The following is an 18,676-nucleotide window of genomic DNA, read 5'->3' on the forward strand; positions in this document are numbered from 1 at the left end:
GCAGTGAAATATCTTAAAACAAAACAACCCAAAAAAAAATGCAAGGGACCCATAAATAGATCAACAAAGATCTTCAATCTTTTCTTGAATTTTCTAATATAAAAAAGAGCTTGTTTGACCGGATATTAAAACAAAAATAAGTGAAAATCAAAAGAAGTAAAACAAAAGGTTGTGTTTTGCCAATACATCTCTTGACCCAAAATAGATTGAGTTGGCTAGGCCTGAGACTAAATCCAGCCTCGGCTATTTTTGGGCTGCCTACAATCCAGTTTGTATGGGCTATACTGGACATAGCTGGTCCAAGCCAGTGACCGGGTTGGATTTTTTTTTTTAACTCGCAGGTGTGCGTGAACTGCTCACAAGAACACAATAATTAAAATGCAAAGGGGAGGGAAAACGCATGGAGGGCTGGTCGGCTGATGCTATTTTCTCCTCCTCAGTTTTCCTCTTGTTTTTTCTCTAGTCTTCTTTCTCTCTGCCCTCTTTTTTTACTTTATGGGTCCCTTCCTCTTCTCTGATCTCTCTCTCTCTCTCTCTACTGTGTTTGCTCTGTTTTTTTTTTTTTGTGTCACATGTGTTTGTTCCTTTTCCCCCCTAGTTTCTTGGTTCTCTCTCTGTGTTTTTTATCTTCCTTTTTCCTATGTGTGTTTCCTCCTCCCTGATCTTCGTTTTTCTTTTTCTTTGTGTTCTTCCCCTCTGTTTCTTGAAATTTCCTTTGTTTGCGTCTTCCCCCAGCGTTTTCTCTTATGTCCCCTCGGTTCTATCCCCCACCGCATGTGGCTTTCCTCTGGCTTATATAAAGCCATAGAATGCCATGCATTGGTAAGGCAAATGAAATGGACTCACAAGACCGTTACATTGATGTTGGAGACGCATCGTGAGGCGCAAAGCGGCTTTTCCTCTTCCAGTTTGTTCTGCTTAAGAAGATGAACAGTGTCCATTAAAGCGGCGCCGTTTTGGGATGGGAATAGCCATTTTCAATTTGGTAACTGATGTTCTGCAATTTTGTAATCAAGCCCCCTGGTAAATTATAATTAAGCCCTTTAAGTTTATCACTATGTACATAATGGTACTTTACTTTAATTTCTTGCCATTTTAACCCGAATCAACCCTAAAGTTTGGTATTTCTTCAATTAATCTCCTAGTTTCATTAATTAAACTAAATTCAAGTTTAATTAAGTGCCCATACTTATCTATTATTCAATTAAGCTCTTGATTGGATTAATTAAACTAATCCAAAGTTCAATTAAGTCTTCAAAAGTTCCAATTTATAATTGTCTTGACTCAAATTTTAATTTATTCTTTCAATTCATTTCATTTTTTTTCATCAGATATATATATATATATATATATTATATATATATATATATATATATATATATATATATATCAATTTCAATTACATATTTACCATCATGAAAAATAAAAATGTTTCATTATATTTTTTTTCTCTTATATAAAATGATTCCAATATTATAACAATGCGAGGGCTTAATTTTTAATTGTTAAGGGGCAAATCATGAAAACATGTCCTCTTTGTCTCTAATAACTTTATTTTTTCTATTTAAAAGTGGTAACAAAATGCTCTTTTATTTTTATAACAATAATACATACTGTTAAAAAATAAAAGTATTTCATCAAAATGATATTCTAAGGTAATTAAAACATTGATACGATGTCAAATATTTATCCCAATCCAAACATTCAAATGATTGACTGAAACCACAAAACTGGTTTTATATTAAATCTCTGCATCTAAACCATTATCTAGGATACAACTCAGTAATTGAAACCTCATTTTCGGACAAAGGGATCATAGCTTCAGATTCAGATTCAGATCTGAAGAAACCTCATTCAAATGATTGTCGTTACCTACAAAACACCAAAAAACGCAAACAACAATGTTTCCGGTTCTGTCTTCTTTTTTGGATCTATTCTCTACTATTGTTTTTTTTGTTTTCGGTTCATTGTTCTTTCCTTCTCCAAGTGATAGATCCTAGCAGTTGTGGGAGGAGGGTTGGAGACCAGGGGCACATAGATCGGGGATCTGTGGGCACCGCTGTGTCGGGGATCTTGATTCACCTCTCATCATTGTTCTGAAATCCATGGCAGATCCTTCAATATTTCCTCTCTTCATAGCTGGTTCAATTCTTTTGGAAATCCTCACAACATCATGTCAATCTTTTAATGTTGTGGTTGTTTGAGGCTTGTTAAAGCCCTTCAATAGCTTTGCCATTACTGTCGCACCCCAAAAAAAATCCTGCGCGCGGCATTGATTGGCGATTTTTTCTCTCGTTTTGTTGCGTTTGCTTTGAATTCGTTCGTGGGAGTCGCCACCTAGTAATTCATTGATGGCTACTAGGAAACCTGATGTACTGGTCTTATCAGAGATCGCGGGTAAGGGACTGGTTGTGGTTAGGAAAGGTATTAGCACCCCTAACACACCCTACCTGAGGTAAGTTGCTTCGTGTTCTGATGTGATTTAAAAATTTAAAATATTAATCAAATTCTAAGGCTTGAATAAATCAGTTATTAAATCCCCGAATATATGTAGAAACTTGTTCTCATATTTTCATGGAAAATACAACTTGATTTTATTTGTCCTTGAGATATTTAACCATATTTAAATTAACAATTAAATCTTTTTGTCTTTTTTTGATTTTTATAATTCAATAACATAAAATAAAAATACAAAAACACACAACTTTCTTTTTATCATTAATTTTTCTTTTTTTTCTTTTTTTCTTTTTCTTTTACATCGCAATACAAATACAAATACAAAATCAAATACAAATACAAATTCAAAACAAATTAAATAAAACTTACATTAATTAATTCAAAAATTTACACAAATAGTCCCTAAAACTCCAAAAATTGCAGGGAAGGACTTCTGGGGGCTGCGTGAACAGTGCCGGCGCGTGGATCCACGCGTCACCACCACTGGCGGCGCGTGGCTCCACGCGTCACCGCTGAGAAATTCAGCAACCGGTGGATCCGGCTCGTCTCTGTTTCCTCTTCTTTTACTCGCCGGCGGTGAAGGTCACCGCCACCTGCAACAACAAGAAAAAAACACCCAAAGAGCAGTCGGTTTTAGTTTTTTTCTTCCTTATTTTCGGATCTGGTCTCGGGTTCTTTTGGATCTGCTTCGCTGCAGATCGGTCACCTTCTTCTTCTCCTCCATTTCAGGTGGCTAGCAGTGAAGAGGAACGACCGAGAAGGGAGCGTCGCTGCTGGGGCTGTTCGGTGTTGGAGGGGGCGCCGCTGCTGGGGTTGTGGGCCGATGCTGAGTTGATCAAAGAAGAATATGCTGCCGAGAGAGGCGCTTCAGTGTTGATGGGTCGGGCGGGATGGAGACGAAGGGGTTGTCTTGGGTTTTTTATGGCTGAAGAGGGTGAGGGAAAAAATGGCCGAGAGGGGGGTTGTGAGCGGGGGCTGTGATGAGATGGGAGATGACAGTGAAGAGGGGGAAACAACCGTGGCTTTCCTCCTTTGTAAAGGTTGGGATCGCCGGCTGGAAGAAGGAAATGAGAGAAGAAGAAAAAAAATAAAAAACAAAGGATCGGAGGGGAAGGGCTCTGTTTTGATGAGGGAGCTCAGCTCTTAGGCTGGCCAAAAGAAGGGAAATGACGAAGGGGGAAGAAGATAGGCCGGCTGTGAGGCTATGGTTGATTCTCCGTTTTGGCTTTGAAGATGAGCGAAAATGGGGAAAATGGTGATGGCTGCTCTTTTGAGCCAAAGGAGAAGGAAGGGAATGGGGGAAAAAGCTGCGGCTACAGTCTTGAAAAAAATGGGAAGAAGGGAGCAGACCCCCCGTGGCTGAGAGGGGTTCTTTGTTTTTTTCAAAGAGAAGGGGCGACCAGCTGGTTTCAGGAGCCAGCCAAAATCAAACCGGGGAGGGGCTCAGGGAGCCAAAAAAATGAAAAACCAGCGGGGGGCGGCTGGTGTTCGTTTTGCATAGGGCGCAGGAGAGTGAGTGCCCATGGTGAGGGGGAGCTGCTGTATATTAATGACCGTGAGAGGGAGCGTATGTGGTCGGCTGGAAACAAGGAAAAGAAGACTTGGGTGGGGGGCAGAGTGCCTGATTTCAGTTGAAAAAAAAATGGTCTTGGGCCAGGGGGAGCGGCTGATTTTGGGTGAAGAAAAAAAATTCTTAGGTTGCCTCTCCCTCCAATATTCAAAATTCTCTATACATAGGCAAAAATATTGTTTCAGCCTCAAAATCGGTCCCTTAACTTTCTTTGTTTTTGTAAAATTTGATTTTTCTTTTTTTTTTGTATTTTGTTTTTAAAACGAGCAATATCAACGTCGACTCGATGAGGAAAATCAATGATTTTAAAAAACGACGCGTGAAAAAAGTTGAACGCGTTCAAAAGACCCTTTAAAAAAAATATTTAAAATTCTTTTTTTTTTAGACGACGTTGAAATGCTAAAATGACGAAAATATATTAAAAAAACATATTTTTTGGATTTTCTTTGTTTTTCTTTATTTTGGATTTTTTTAAAATATATAAAAAAACATGGGTCAAAAATTAGGTAGCAACAGATGCCCCTTCTTTACAATGCTTACGAAGCAAAAATCCTCGATGTTTTGCATAGTAAGCTTTGTAAAGAAAAAATTATCTTTCTGTTTGCTCAATATCCACTTCATCAACAATCTTCTTTTTTTTTTTTTTAATTATCCTGAGATCCCATCGGGTGACCTCCTTTAACCAAAACCAAAGAATGTGTGTAACTCGGTCAACCTGAAATCTCATATGGAGATTCCCTTTAACCAAAGCTACATGAGATCCCATCTGGCGATCTCATTCAACTGGAACAAAAGAATGTGTAAAAAGCGGTCTCATTGTAATGGGTGACCTACCCAAGTGGAAAGGGGGAAGAGTGGTCTCATTCTTTGGGTGACCTACCCAGGTAAAAAAAAGATGGAGAATGGTCTCATTCTAATGGGTGACCTATCCAGAAAAAATGGTGGTCTCATTGTGATGGGTGACCTACCCAAGTGGAAAAAAAGGAAGAGTGGTCTCATTCTTTGGGTGACCTACCCAGAGGGAGGAATGGCCTCATTCTTATGGGTGACCTACCCAGGTAAAAAAAAAGATGGAGAATGGTCTCATTCTAATGGGTGACCTACCCAGAAAAAATGGTGGTCTCATTGTGATGGGTGACCTACCCAAGTGGAAAGGGGGAAGAGTGGTCTCATTCTTTGGGTGACCTACCCAGGGGGAAGATTGGCCTTATTCTTATGGGTGACCTACCCAGGTAAAAAAAAGATGGAGAATGGTCTCATTCTAATGGGTGACCTCCCAGAAAAAAATGGTGGTCTCATGTGATGGGTGACCTACCCAAGTGGAAAAAATATGATGAAGTGGTCTCGTTGTGATGGGCGACCTACCCAAATAGAAAGAATGTGAAGTGCGGTCTCATTGTAATGGGTGACCTACCCAAAAAAATGGAAAAAAAATATGAAGTGTGGTCTCATTGTCATGGGTGACCTTACCCGGATGGGAAAAAATATGAAATTGTAGTCTTCATTCAATGGGTGACCTACCCAAGATGGAAAAAAATATGAAGAAGTGCGTCTCATTGTCATGAGTGACCTACCAGATGAAAAAATGTGATATGACAAGTGTGAAAAAATAGGACTTACCTGGCGAAGTCCTGAGAGGATGACAGAAGAAGGGCTAGAAAACTTGGTGCTCCTGAATAAATTCCCGATCATAGGTTTTAAAACTCGGTGTTTCCTGACTGCAAGGGTTGAAAACTCGAGGCTTCCCGATTGCAAGGTTGATCTTTTCATTTCTTTGGGATTTTCCTAATGGTAAGGTTTATCCCATCGTCCTTTTATTCCATGATCAAAACCGATTCTTTATTATCATCACCACCATGCTTCTTTCTTTTTCCACCATCTTGCTGGACCTCATTAAGGATTTTCCTGTAACAATTCAAAAATATGTGCAAATGGTTTGTTTTTTTTTTTTTTTTTTGAGGTTAGATGATATGCATGCATCCTTACCTGATTTGAAATATAGGTCCCCCCTTCTTTGATGCTCCATCGTCATAGGGTGCCCTAGTTTGCATCCCAAAGCTTTCTTTGTTCTTTTGATGCATTGGCGCATTCATGTGCTAGTCATCCACTCAGCTGTAAATGCAGTGCCCATCCCGGGCTGTTTTCGACAATTACCGCTTGCATCGTTCATCAAGCTTGACCCTGCCCCCAAGTGTGGTACTGCTTGATTCATCATGAAGGATTTTCTCTCTTGGACTCTTCTGAGAATTATCCTTTGATTGATTGTGTGCATCCTGTCAACACCCCATCAAGATTGTTAATCAGTCATGAACTTGCCTTCGGTTGAAACACCATTCAAGTATGTATGGTCAACAGCCCTTCATGGAACTGCCAAGTCATCCAGACATGGATCTCATGCTTTGCCGTAAACAGCTCATCATTGTAAGCGCGATGTATTTCTCTATGGATTCCTCTTAGCTTGTCAAATCAGATCGTGAAAATAACTGCTTTGGCATCATCAATGATGTTCATGCTATCACCCATATTCATGCGGTGAAGTGTGCATTTGAGCTTCAAGACAAATGGTCCCACAGTCAGTCTTGGTGGGTGCATCCTTCCAGCATTCGTTCACATGCAACTTTGTGATAGCATTGATTCAAAGTCATAACCATGTTGAAGATGATAAACCAAAATGAAGATATGAAAATATCCTTCTAGTGCAGCGTTGCTCATCAATTGCTGCTAAAGTGCACTAGATCATGGATTTGTCTTGAAAAACATTGCCCCCAATATGATTTGAAGTTTGTTCATCGGTTTATACTCAAAAAGGTTTTTTCTTGTCATTGTCAAATGCTAAACATAACTCTGATGAACTTTGACGACTCATCATCTAATTCTTTCTTTGCCCCCAGCTGATTAGAATATTATTTGTTTTCTTCCAAGGATCCATTGTATTGCCCCCAGGTGGTCAACGTTTCAAGGAGTTTTGAGAAGAGTTGATGTCATTTCATGTCAAGGATTCCGCAAACTCAATAAATGTTCTTCTTTGTTTGACAATCTTTATTGTTCTAGAATCAAATCTCATACTTCAAAGGTCATGTCTATTCAAGTCTAATTGTTGAAATGAAATCAGAGAGTTGTCTGTTTTTGAAATTATTATTTTTTCTTTTGAAATTCAAACTTCTTTGGTCAAAGACCCAACATACATCATTCAATGCAGTCCTTTGATTGTCTTGTATCTTGAAAACAAAAATGACCCGTTGTAAGACTAAAATGGTTCTTTGTGTCCACTTTAAACTCTGATTTTGGGTATATCTTTTGATGGTCTGGGATGAGGTGACATTTTTATGAATTTCAAAAACAAGATGCTCAGGCTTTATCAAGAAAGGTTGTTTCTTTTCTTAGCATTTATTTTATCAGCATGCATAATAACCAGTAGCTTAATTCATGAAGTCACGACCCTTATGGAAAAGCTCTTCAAGTTTTGAAAGCGCTATTTATCGATTCAAATTGCTTGCTTGATTAAAAAGGGCTTTTAAAAGCACGTAATGTAGGCTATGGTTCATGGCTATGAAAGAAAAGAATTTCAAAGGCTCAAAAGGTGTTTGAGGGTTTCAACGACTTAGGATCAACATTAACTATTCATCGATTCTCTTTCTCTTGTCATCATTGTAGAGAAAGTGACATATAACCTTGTTAATCTCAAATATCAGAATTTTTTTAACATAGGTCATAACGCAAATCCAATTTTTTCTTTGATGAATAACTAATCTAATTTTGAAGACATTAGAGGCTTTATCCTAGACACACCAAAAGATATGAAGCATCGATTTTTCTAGTGTTGACTTTTGGCATTTATTGTCTTTTCTCAATTGAAAACTGCCTTGCCTCTCTTAGAATTGATAGACATTCCTTTTCCATTTCTTTTTAACTTGTCTTTAAGTGAAGGCAAATTCAACTCATAGCCTTCCTCAAAATTTTCTTATATGCCCCCAGTCTATATGCTTTCTTCTCGCGCTCTCTCAATCATTAGACTTTTGTTCTAAGCCTTCCCCTTTATCCATTAATTATATCAATGTCTCCAACATATCTCTAATCTGCCCCTAGTGTGGCGTGTGATCCTAGTCAGGGTTTCTTTTTGAAAAAAATATTTTACCAGGCTCAAAATAGGACTGCAAAGGATATAATTTTTAGGAAGTGAAGGGATATCAAAGATGGTCTTTTCTCATTTCAAACAAGGTCGGTTAGAACCGATAAATTTTGACCCCATCTAGTGTAATGATTTGGACTTGTAAGAGTCAATGATTCACGAGTCCATAGCTACCGAAACCACTACATGTCATTATGCATACTGTTAAAACTTAGCTATATGATGTGTGGTTCAGTTTTATGTGTGAGCTCAAAATTTGTTTGGTCACCTCATGTCATTTCAACAAGAATCGAGTCATTTCTGCAATCAAAACACTTTTAATCTTCAGGATTGATTAGCCTTTATTGCATGTTGGAGTTTGATCAAAATATTTTGTCAAAATACCCTTTGAAAGAAGTATCTCTTGATTTCAAAACAACAAGAAGCCAAATAAAAGACATGTTTCGTTCAAGGATGAGATGTGATCCCCAAAACAAAATGCAAAATGGCAAAAATCCATAACAAAAATGTTTGACAGTTTAACTCCTTCTTGGATCAGCTCCTCTAGCAATATCTATGTTTTGCTAAGAAATTCCGATCACTTGTCATTCTGAAAATGATTGATGACATCATCTTTCACAAATTGAGCTCGACTCTTGAAACTCTTGCATCTGTTTAACTAAAATGGCTGAGGACCCCCACCATGAGAACACATCTCCTGTCCAGATTGAACCACCTAGAAATTGGTGGTTGCATGGGATTTGTCGGAGTCAAGCAAAATTCTGGAATCTGGCAGATGTTGGTCGACAAACTTAAGTGGCAGAGGAATGTCCCATATTGGCAAAGACATTTGAGCAATTGATTCTACCGTGAGACCTGGCTATACCACATAATTAAGGTTTCCCACCGTCAGAGTCATCTTCTGATTCATTTCTCATCATTGTTCTGGAATCCATGGCAGATCCTTCAATCTTTCCTCTCTTCATAGCTTGTTCAATTCTTCGGCAAATCCTCATAACATCATTTCAATCTTCCAATGTTGTTGTGGTTGGTTGCGGATTGTTAGAAAACTTTCCAACAGCTTGGTAATATTGGCAGCGTACAGAAACTTGTAGTATCGCCACTACCGACGTGTGGAATCACACATTGCCTCTATTGGAAGAGCACCTGATGAATCTAAAACTCCTTTGTCCCCTCTTCGATTTCTCACTGACAGTGCAGCAAACAAACACCTATAGAGGAAGTCCTGCTCTGTTGAAGTTTCAGTATTCTTCATGTTTTTCAGTCTAGGCATGTCTCTTCTCTCTACTTTTGCGTTTTAGTACTGACACTGTTTGGAGGAAAATCATAGATGATCTGAAACTACTGTGTTCTTTCTTGGATTTCTCACTTGCGGATCCACAAACAGATTCTTGCCGAGAGAGCTCTGCTACGTTGAAGTTTGATGTCTGCTCATATTTTTCAAACCAGGTCTAGCTTTTCAACCTACTAAGAGGTTTTCGTGCTGAAACTGATGAGAGAAAAATTTGTAGCATATGCAACTTATAAATCCCCTCTTACATTCCCAATTTGCAGAGCTATAAATGGATTTTTGTAGAGAAAGCTTTGCCGGGTTGAAGTTCGACGACTGCTCATATTTTCAGACTAGGCCTAACTCCTCTGTCTGCTACAATGTTTTGCTCGTGCCACTGGTGGGAAAAATTTTCAAAGCATATGAAATTAATACATCCCTTTTTGCATTTCCCATTGGCAGATCCACAAATAAATCTCTACAGAGAAAGCTCTGCCACGTAGAAGTTCAGTGTCTAATCATGGTTTTTCAGACCAACATCTTGTGCTGCTGAAATGGAATTGAGCTCATAATTGGGGTAGCTTCAAAGAAGACCAATGCACCATGTACAGGAGACCGGTAGTTGTTTGGTTCCATTAGCTGATGTGGAGGCAATGAACATTTAACAGTGCAACTGGACAAGAAACAGGGTTGTCATTAGTTGATGACTGAAGGCATTGCTGTTGTTGTTCATGACTGAAAAGGAGAGGCAGCTTCAATTGGACGGTGGACAAGCAGTGTTCCCACAGAAGACTGTGCAGACATTCTCTTTCCATTTGATGCTCAACACTTGTTCGAGCAGATCTGAGTCCAGCTATTTCATCTTTGATGCTCTCAAACTCAAACTGATAATGAGCCTCTATCTGACACCTTTCTTCACCTCCATCATTTTTCTTCAATCACGTGCAACACAGCTTGTGTGGGGGAACCTACTTTTCAACCCGGTACATGCATGATAAATGTATGAATATGTAATCTATATGACGAACTCAACCTTCGAGGGGTGACAATATGGTCGTAACTCTTGTATGATGGAACAAGAATCGTGATTTTTACCCAAACTCTACAATGAAAATTTTCTGAGTGACGGCCATTGTGTCACCCACAAGTCTTGAGTTCAAGATGCTTCAAGAAGGGTTTGCTCGAATGCAAAACAATAGCACATACATCCTAAAGACAGGCTCTATTCATTTTACGTGACACAAGGTAGGTTTGCTACTTGGTCTCTAAAAGGGTCTCTTGTTGTCCCAGTGATCGCCTCGTAAAGGCAATATAGGGGCCTAGTAGGTAATTGGTTGACACGTGTCCAACTATTACCAGTCTAAGCACTCAACGAAGAGTTGGGGTTTACACAAACTTAAACCTTGACTCAAGTCATAAGGTAAGCTGCTAGTCCCCCACCTAACCTAAAACTTGTGTGTGCTTTCAAAAATTAAAACTTGTGATGCATGAGAGAATTATATACAATGCATGAATAAAACACATAAATAAAACAAAGCACAAAAAAAAAATTTGAACACATCAAAACACAAAGCTTAGTCCGATAAACTTGAAAACAACACCTTTCCCTAGTGGAGTCGCCATTCTGTCGCACCCCAAAAAAAATCCTGCGCACGGCATCGATTGGCTATTTTTTTTTCTCGTTTTGTTCCGTTTGCTTTGAATTCGTTCATGGGAGTTGCCACCTAGTAATTCATTGAGGGCTACTAGGAAACCTGATGTACTGGTCTTATCAGAGATCGCGGGTAAGGGACTGGTTGTGGTTAGGGAAGGTATTAACATCCCTAACACACCCTACCTGAGGTAAGCTGCTTCGTGTTCTGATGTGATTTAAAAATTTAAAATATTAATCAAATTCTAAGGCTTGAATAAATCAGTTATTAAATCCCCGAATATATGTAGAAACTTGTTCTCATATTTTCATGGAAAATACAACTTGATTTTATTTGTCCTTGAGATATTTAACCATACTTAAATTAACAATTAAATCTTTTTGTCTTTTTTTTATTTTTATAATTCAATAACATAAAATAAAAATACAAACACACACAACTTTCTTTTTATCATTTATTTTTCTTTTCTTTTCTTTTCTTTTCTTTTTTTCTTTTTTCTTTTACATCACAATACAAATACAAAATCAAATACAAATACAAATACAAAATCAAATACAAATACAAATAAATAAAACTTACATTAATTAATTCAAAATTTACACAATAGTCCCTAAAACTCCAAAAATTACAGGGAAGGACTTCTGGGGGCTGCGTGAACAGTGCCGGCGCGTGGATCCACGCGCCACCGCTGAGAAATTCAGCAACCGGTGGATCCGTCTCGTCTCTGTTTCCTCTTCTTTTACTCGCCGGCGGTGAAGGTCACCGCCACCTGCAACAACAAGAAAAAAACACCCAAAGAGCAGTCGGTTTTAGTTTTTTTCTTCCTTGTTTTCGGATCTGGTCTCGGGTTCTTTTGGATCTGCTTCGCTGCAGATCGGTCACCTTCTTCTTCTCCTCCGTTTCAGGTGGCTAGCAGTGAAGAGCAACGACCGAGAAGGGAGCGTCGCTGCTGGGGCTGTTCGGTGTTGGAGAGGGCGCCGCTGCTGGGGTTGTGGGTCACTGCTGAGTTGATCAAAGAAGAAGATGCTGCCGAGAGAGGCGCTTCAGTGTTGATGGGTCCGGCGGGATGGAGACGAAGGGGCTGTCTTGGGTTTTTTATGGCTGAAGAGGGTGAGGGAAAAACTGGCCGAGAGGGAGAGAGGGGTGTTATGAGCGGGGGCTGTGATGAGATGGGAGATGATAGTGAATAGGGGGAAACAACCGTGGCTTTCCTCTTTTGTAAAGGTTGGGATCGCCAGCTGGAAGAAGGAAACGAGAGAAGAAGAAAAAAAAATAAAAAACAAAGGATCGGAGGGGGAAGGGCTCTGTTTTGATTGAGGGAGCTCAGCTCTTAGTTGGCCAAAAGAAGGGGAAAATGACGAAGGGGGAAGAAGATAGGCCGGCTGTGAGGCTATGGTTGATTCTCCGTTTTGGCTTTGAAGATGAGCGAAAATGGGGAAAATGGTGATGGCTGCTCTTTTGAGCCAAAGGAGAAGGAAGGGAATGGGGGAAAAAGCTGCGGCTACAGTCTTGAAAAAAATGGGAAGAAGGGAGCAGACCCCCCGTGGCTGAGAGGGGTTCTCTGTTTTTTTCAAAGAGAAGGGGCGACCAGCTGGTTTCAGGAGCCAGCCAAAATCAAACCGGGGAGCGGCTCAGGGAGTCAAAAATGAAAACCAGCGGGGGGCGGCTGGTGTTCGTTTTGCATAGGGCCAGGGAGAGTGAGTGCCCATGGTGAGGGGGAGCTGCTGTATATTAATGACCGTGAGAGGGAGCGTAGGTGGTCGGCTGGAAACAAGGAAAAGAAGACCTGGGTGGGGGGCAGAGTGCCTGATTTTCAGCTGAAAAAAAAATGGTCTTGGGCCAGGGGGAGCGGCTGATTTCGGGTGAAGAAAAAAAATTCTTAGGTTGCCTCTCCCTTCAATATTCAAAATTCTCTATACATAGGCAAAAATATTGTTTCAGCCTCAAAATCGGTCCCTTAACTTTCTTTGTTTTTGTAAAATTTGATTTTTCTTGTTTTTTTGTTTTTTTTTTTTAAAACGAGCAATATCAACGTCGACTCGATGAGGAAAATCAATGATTTTAAAAAACAACGCGTGAAAAGTTGAACGCGTTCAAAAGACCCTTTAAAAAAATATTTAAATTCTTTTTTTTTAGACGACGTTGAAAATGCTAAAATGACGAAAATATATTAAAAAACATATTTTTTGGATTTTCTTTGTTTTTCTTTATTTTTGGATTTTTTGAAAATATATCAAAAACATGGGTCAAAAATTGGGTAGCAACAATTACCACCATGTTGAATCATGCATTGTCTCAACTGAAAGATCAATTGATGAATCTAAAACTCATTTGTCTTCCCTTCAATTCCTCACTGACTGTGCAGCAGACAGACACCTGTAGAGGTAGTTCTACTTTGTTGAAGTTTCAGTCTTCTTTCATTTTTTATATCAGTATCCTATGTTGCTAGACCAGAATGGAGTTCACAATATAGATGGCTGGAAAGAAGGCCAACGCACCAAGCACAGAAAGCTAGCAGCTATTTGGTGCTCTTGGAAGATATGAAAGCTTTCAATGACTATTGACAATGTAGGTAAACCAGAAAGGAGATCCTCTTGAATTGATGCATGAAGGTGTTGATATTGTTATTCATGACTGAAATGAAGGAAAGGCAAAGCATCGATGCTGTGGCCACTACCGGTGGAATGCTGACAACAAAAACCAATCATTTTTCTTGTGTCCCGTAGACTAACGATGTTCCCATAGAAGGATGTGCAGACATTTCCTTTCTTCTTTCTTACTGCTTAACGCTTGCTCAAACAATTGTGAGTCTAGCTACTTCACCTTCGATACTCCAATTTCTTTTGACAATGAGCCTCGCTCTAACCCCTTTCTTCATTTCCCATCTTTTTCAGTCCAGTGTAGTAGACATCAGGTAGGGGAACCTACTTTTCATCTCGGTACATGCATGATAAATGTATGACATGTAATCTATATGATGAACTTGCCCTTCGAGGGGTGACATATGGTCATAACTCTTGCATGACGAAACATGAATTTTTATTCTTGATCAAACTCTGCAATAAAAATTTCTTGAGTGATGACCATTATATTCCCCGTAAGTCCTCATTTCAAGATACTTCAAGAAAGGTTTGCTCAGATGCAAAACAAATATTTACAGAGCATACATCCTAAAGGTAGGTTCTAATCTTTTTACGTGAGACAAAAAGGTATATTTGCTACTTGGTATCTAAAAATGGTCTTTTGTTGTCCTAGTGATCACCTTCGTAAAAGCAATATAAGGGTCCAGTAGGTAATGGTCGGCACGTGTACCAATATTTACCAGTCTAAACACTCAACAAAGAGTTGGGGTTTACACAAACTTGAACCTTGACTAAAAGTCGTAAGGTAAGCTGTTAGTCCCCCACCTAACCTAAAGTTTGTGTGCTTTCAAATATTAAAACTTGTGATGCATGAGAGAATTATATACAATGCATGAATAAAACATAAAAAAAATAAAAAAAAAACTTGAACACATCAAAACACAAAGCTTAGTCTGATAAAGTTGAAAACATTACCTGTCCCAAATGGAGTCGTCATTCTGTCGCACGTCACCCCCAGTGGCGATTCAAGTCTAACGATTTTTCATTCGTTTATTTGCTTGATTGGTTCTTTGGGAGTCGCCACCTAGTATTTCATTGAGGGTTACTAGAAAACCTGAATTTACTGATCGTTGCCAGAGATTCGAAAGGAAGAGATTGGTTATGGCTAGGGAATGTATTAGCACCCCTAGTGCACCCCTATGGTAAGTTGCTTTGTGGTTTGATGTGATTTGAAAATTTGAAATATTAGTCAAATTCTTAAGGCTTTAATAAATCAATTATTAAATCCCAAAATATATGTAAAAACATATTCTTACATTTTCACGGGAAATACAACATAATTTTATTAATCCTTCAGATATTTAGACCATATACAAATTAAAACATTAAAATCATTTTGTCTTCTTTTTTTTTATCATTCAAGAATATTCATTAAAAAAATACAAACACACACGTACACATCACTTTTTAGTATATTTTCTCACCCATAATTACATACTTACAAAATAACATAAATTAAACAAAACCCAACAGTATCTAAATATACATCATCTGGGAATAACAAAAAAAACAAAAAATATCCTCGAGAACAGTGGCGGCGCGTCTTCTCCACACGTCGCCGCTAGAAAGTCCACACAAGCAAGGGGGTCTGTAACGACCTCCTCCCCTCTTCCTTGCCGATGGTGAGCAACGCCATTACCTGCAAAACACCAAGAAACGCAAACAACAATGTTTCTAGTTCTGTCTTTTTTTTTGATCTATTCTCTGCTGTTGTTTTTTTTTTTTTTTTCGGTTCATTGTTCTTTCCTTCTCCAGGTGATAGATCCTGGCAGTTATGGGAGGAGGGCTAGAGACCAAGGGCAGACAGATCGAGGATCTGTGGGCGCCGCTGTGTCGGGCTGCTACTGGAGGCTCCGATGCGGTCCGGGCGAGTTGGCCGACTGGTGCTGAAAGAGATCAGTTGCTACTATAGTGGGGTCTGTTGGTGGATACCCACAAAGGACGATGGGGAGCTTCTGTGCTGAGGGCAGATCTTGGCTGGGTGGCTTGGGTTCAGGAGAGTAAGGGGCTATCTGTGGTCGGCTGGGATTCGAAGATGAGAGGAAAAACGGGTGAAGGCTGCCTTGGAGAACTGGTTCGGTGCTGGGAGAACAAAGATGAACCAAATGTGCAGGCAGGGGGGATCCAATTTGTTTTTGCCCAGCGAGAGGCGGCTGGAGAGGCCGCGAAGGGAAAGGCTTGGCCGGGTGACTTTTGGCTCTCTCCGGTTTTTGGAGTTAGAGGCAAACCAGAGAAGGGAAAGGGTTTTGGCTGGGGAAATGGCCTACTATGGGAATTGACAGTGGGGAGATTGTGTGCAGAGAAGAAAAACCCTGATGGGCGACGACTGCATGGTGAGAGATTAGACTTTTAGGGTTCTCTTTTTTTCCCCAAAATTTTCTTTACCCGGGTCCCCTCTTTTTTTTCTCCTCTGGTCAATCCCCCCCCCCCCTTTTTTCCATTATAGCATGGTATTTATATGAGAGGTGTGGCTTGGCCAAAAATCATAATGGTCAACTTTTTCTTTTTTTGTTAATTTTGATTTTCTTTTATTTTTTTGTATTTTTGAAAGCGAGCAATATCAACGTCGACTTAAGAAATAAAATCAATGATCATAAAATTTACACGTTAAGAGTTGAACACATTCCAAATACATTTGAAAATTTAAATTTTTTTTGAGATGGCGTTGAAATGCTAAAAACGACGCAAATATATCAAAAATACATTTTTTTGGGTTTTCATTGTTTTTTTGCTCTTTTTTATTTTTATGAAGATTTATAAAAAATATGGGTCAAAAATTAGGTAGCAACAGGTTAATTTCACAAGTACATAAATTGTAACAAATAATAAAGTGATGAGTAGAGTATCGTCTCACTAGAATTTACACCTACCAAAATCTTAAATTACGATTTATTTGACGAATTGAATAAGATAGTTTACTAAACATAAATTAAAAATTAAAAACAAACAAACAAATAATTAAGTAGTATTGAATTCAATTTTAATTGATTCTAGGATTTCTTATAACTTACCATAGTTATTTCTATGCGAATTTTCTCAATTAAATTATTTATTTTTATTGTTTATAATCAAGTTTTTCTAATTTAATCACTAATATCTCTCGAGCATCAATGAAATATTTCAAGTAAACTTCATACAACTCTACGAAAGTTTTTAACCTGTCAAAATTTATTAAGTATCATAAAACCTCTAAATATTATAAAAGTTTCAAAGATATCTCTATCATATAGATTCCTTAAGATATTTCAAACAATTGTTAAAACAATTATAACTTCTCAATTTCAAATTGCATCCCAAATCATGCAATTGTTAGCCAAACATACAAAAGCATTAAGCATACAATGAAATACTCAACTACTAGTGAATTAATTCAATCAAAGAAATTGTTTACATTTTCATAGTTAGGTTAAATAAAAAATCCCAAAACAAGAATCTACTCCATAACCAAATTAAAAAAAATAAATAAACTTGATATGATGAATATCATTTAAGAGTGAGGATTGGTAGTAGAGTCGTTAGACGTCTTCCAATCTGCTACTGATTTTCCTCTTTAGTTTTGTTCTATTCTCGTCCTTTCTTAATTCCACTTCCTCTCATCTTTCTTTTTTGTGTATTTAGGCTATGTTTGTTTCTCAGAAAGCAGTTTTTGGGAAACCATTTTCCAAACTTTCCTGTGTTTGTTTGTCATTAGGAAAGTTGGTCAACGGAAAACACTTTCTGGTCAACGGAAAATACATTTCGGTCAACGGAAAACACTTTCCAGTAAATTTCAGTCAAAGAAAAATTTGACTTGGTTTTCAGGAAAGTGTTTTCCCTTTAGCTGTGTTTGTTTTCCGGAAAGTGGTTTCTGAGAAATCACTTTCCATACTTTCTTGTGTTCGTTTTCCAGTAGGAAAGTTGGTCAATGAAAAACACTTACGAGTAAAAGGAAAGTTTGGCTTGGTTTTGAGGAAAGTGTTTTCCTGAAAAATTTGAGGGGAAAACACTTTCCGGAAGTTGTGAAAAAATTTAAAAATATCATTATTTGCTAAAAAATATCAAAATTTTGATTGCTTTATATATATTTTGTTTTGAATATTTATTTTTTAATTTCATCTCTTAAAATTTTATTTTTATATTAACTTTGGTCCTTATTTTTATAATTCCTATTTGATTTTTCCTTATCATTGTTTTATTGAAATTTTGTATCTATCAAATTTGGTCTTTAGTTTTTTTTATTGTTACTTATTTTATTTGAAATAATTTATGAAATGTTAATTATTATTATTTTAATTTCTTCATCTTTTATTTTTTTTTACTTTTTATATTTGATCTCTATTATTTTGATTATTTTTTTATTTTATTTGAGATAATTTATGAAATTATTTTTTTTTTCAATTTCATTCTCATTCAACTTTTTAATTTGTAAGATTTGTTCCTTATTATTTTAATAAACTTGAGAAAAATAAAATATTAATAAGTTATTTTCCAGCTCATTTTCCATGACATAACCAAATACTGGAAAATGTTTTCCAACTCATTTTCCATTACACTACCAAACATCGGAAAATACTTTCTCGGAATTCACTTTTCCAGAATTCATTTTCTCAGGAATTCACTTTCCAAAAAGAAACTACTTTCCAGCAAACAAACGGAGCCTTAGGGTCTCTTTGTCCATCCCCGTGAGCTGCTCCTAAAAAGGTCTTATATATTATGGCTTTTTCCTCTAATGGAAAGAAAGTTAATTTCATTCTCTGTTTAGATTCTTTCCTATTTGGATATTGTGAGCCAGATTTGAGGTGAAAAACATGTGAATTAAGACTTCCCTATTCATAGAAAAATTATAAAAAATCAAATTTTATTTCCAACAAAATTGATCTTGCAATTTGCTAACCTTTGGAAAAAATCATGAAAGCCTATTTAAAAATAGTTGTTACTAATATCATAAAAATATCATAATGTCATTTGAAAAAAAAA

Source organism: Populus alba, chromosome 11 (genome assembly GCF_005239225.2).
Source record: "Populus alba chromosome 11, ASM523922v2, whole genome shotgun sequence".
NCBI lineage: Eukaryota > Viridiplantae > Streptophyta > Magnoliopsida > Malpighiales > Salicaceae > Populus > Populus alba.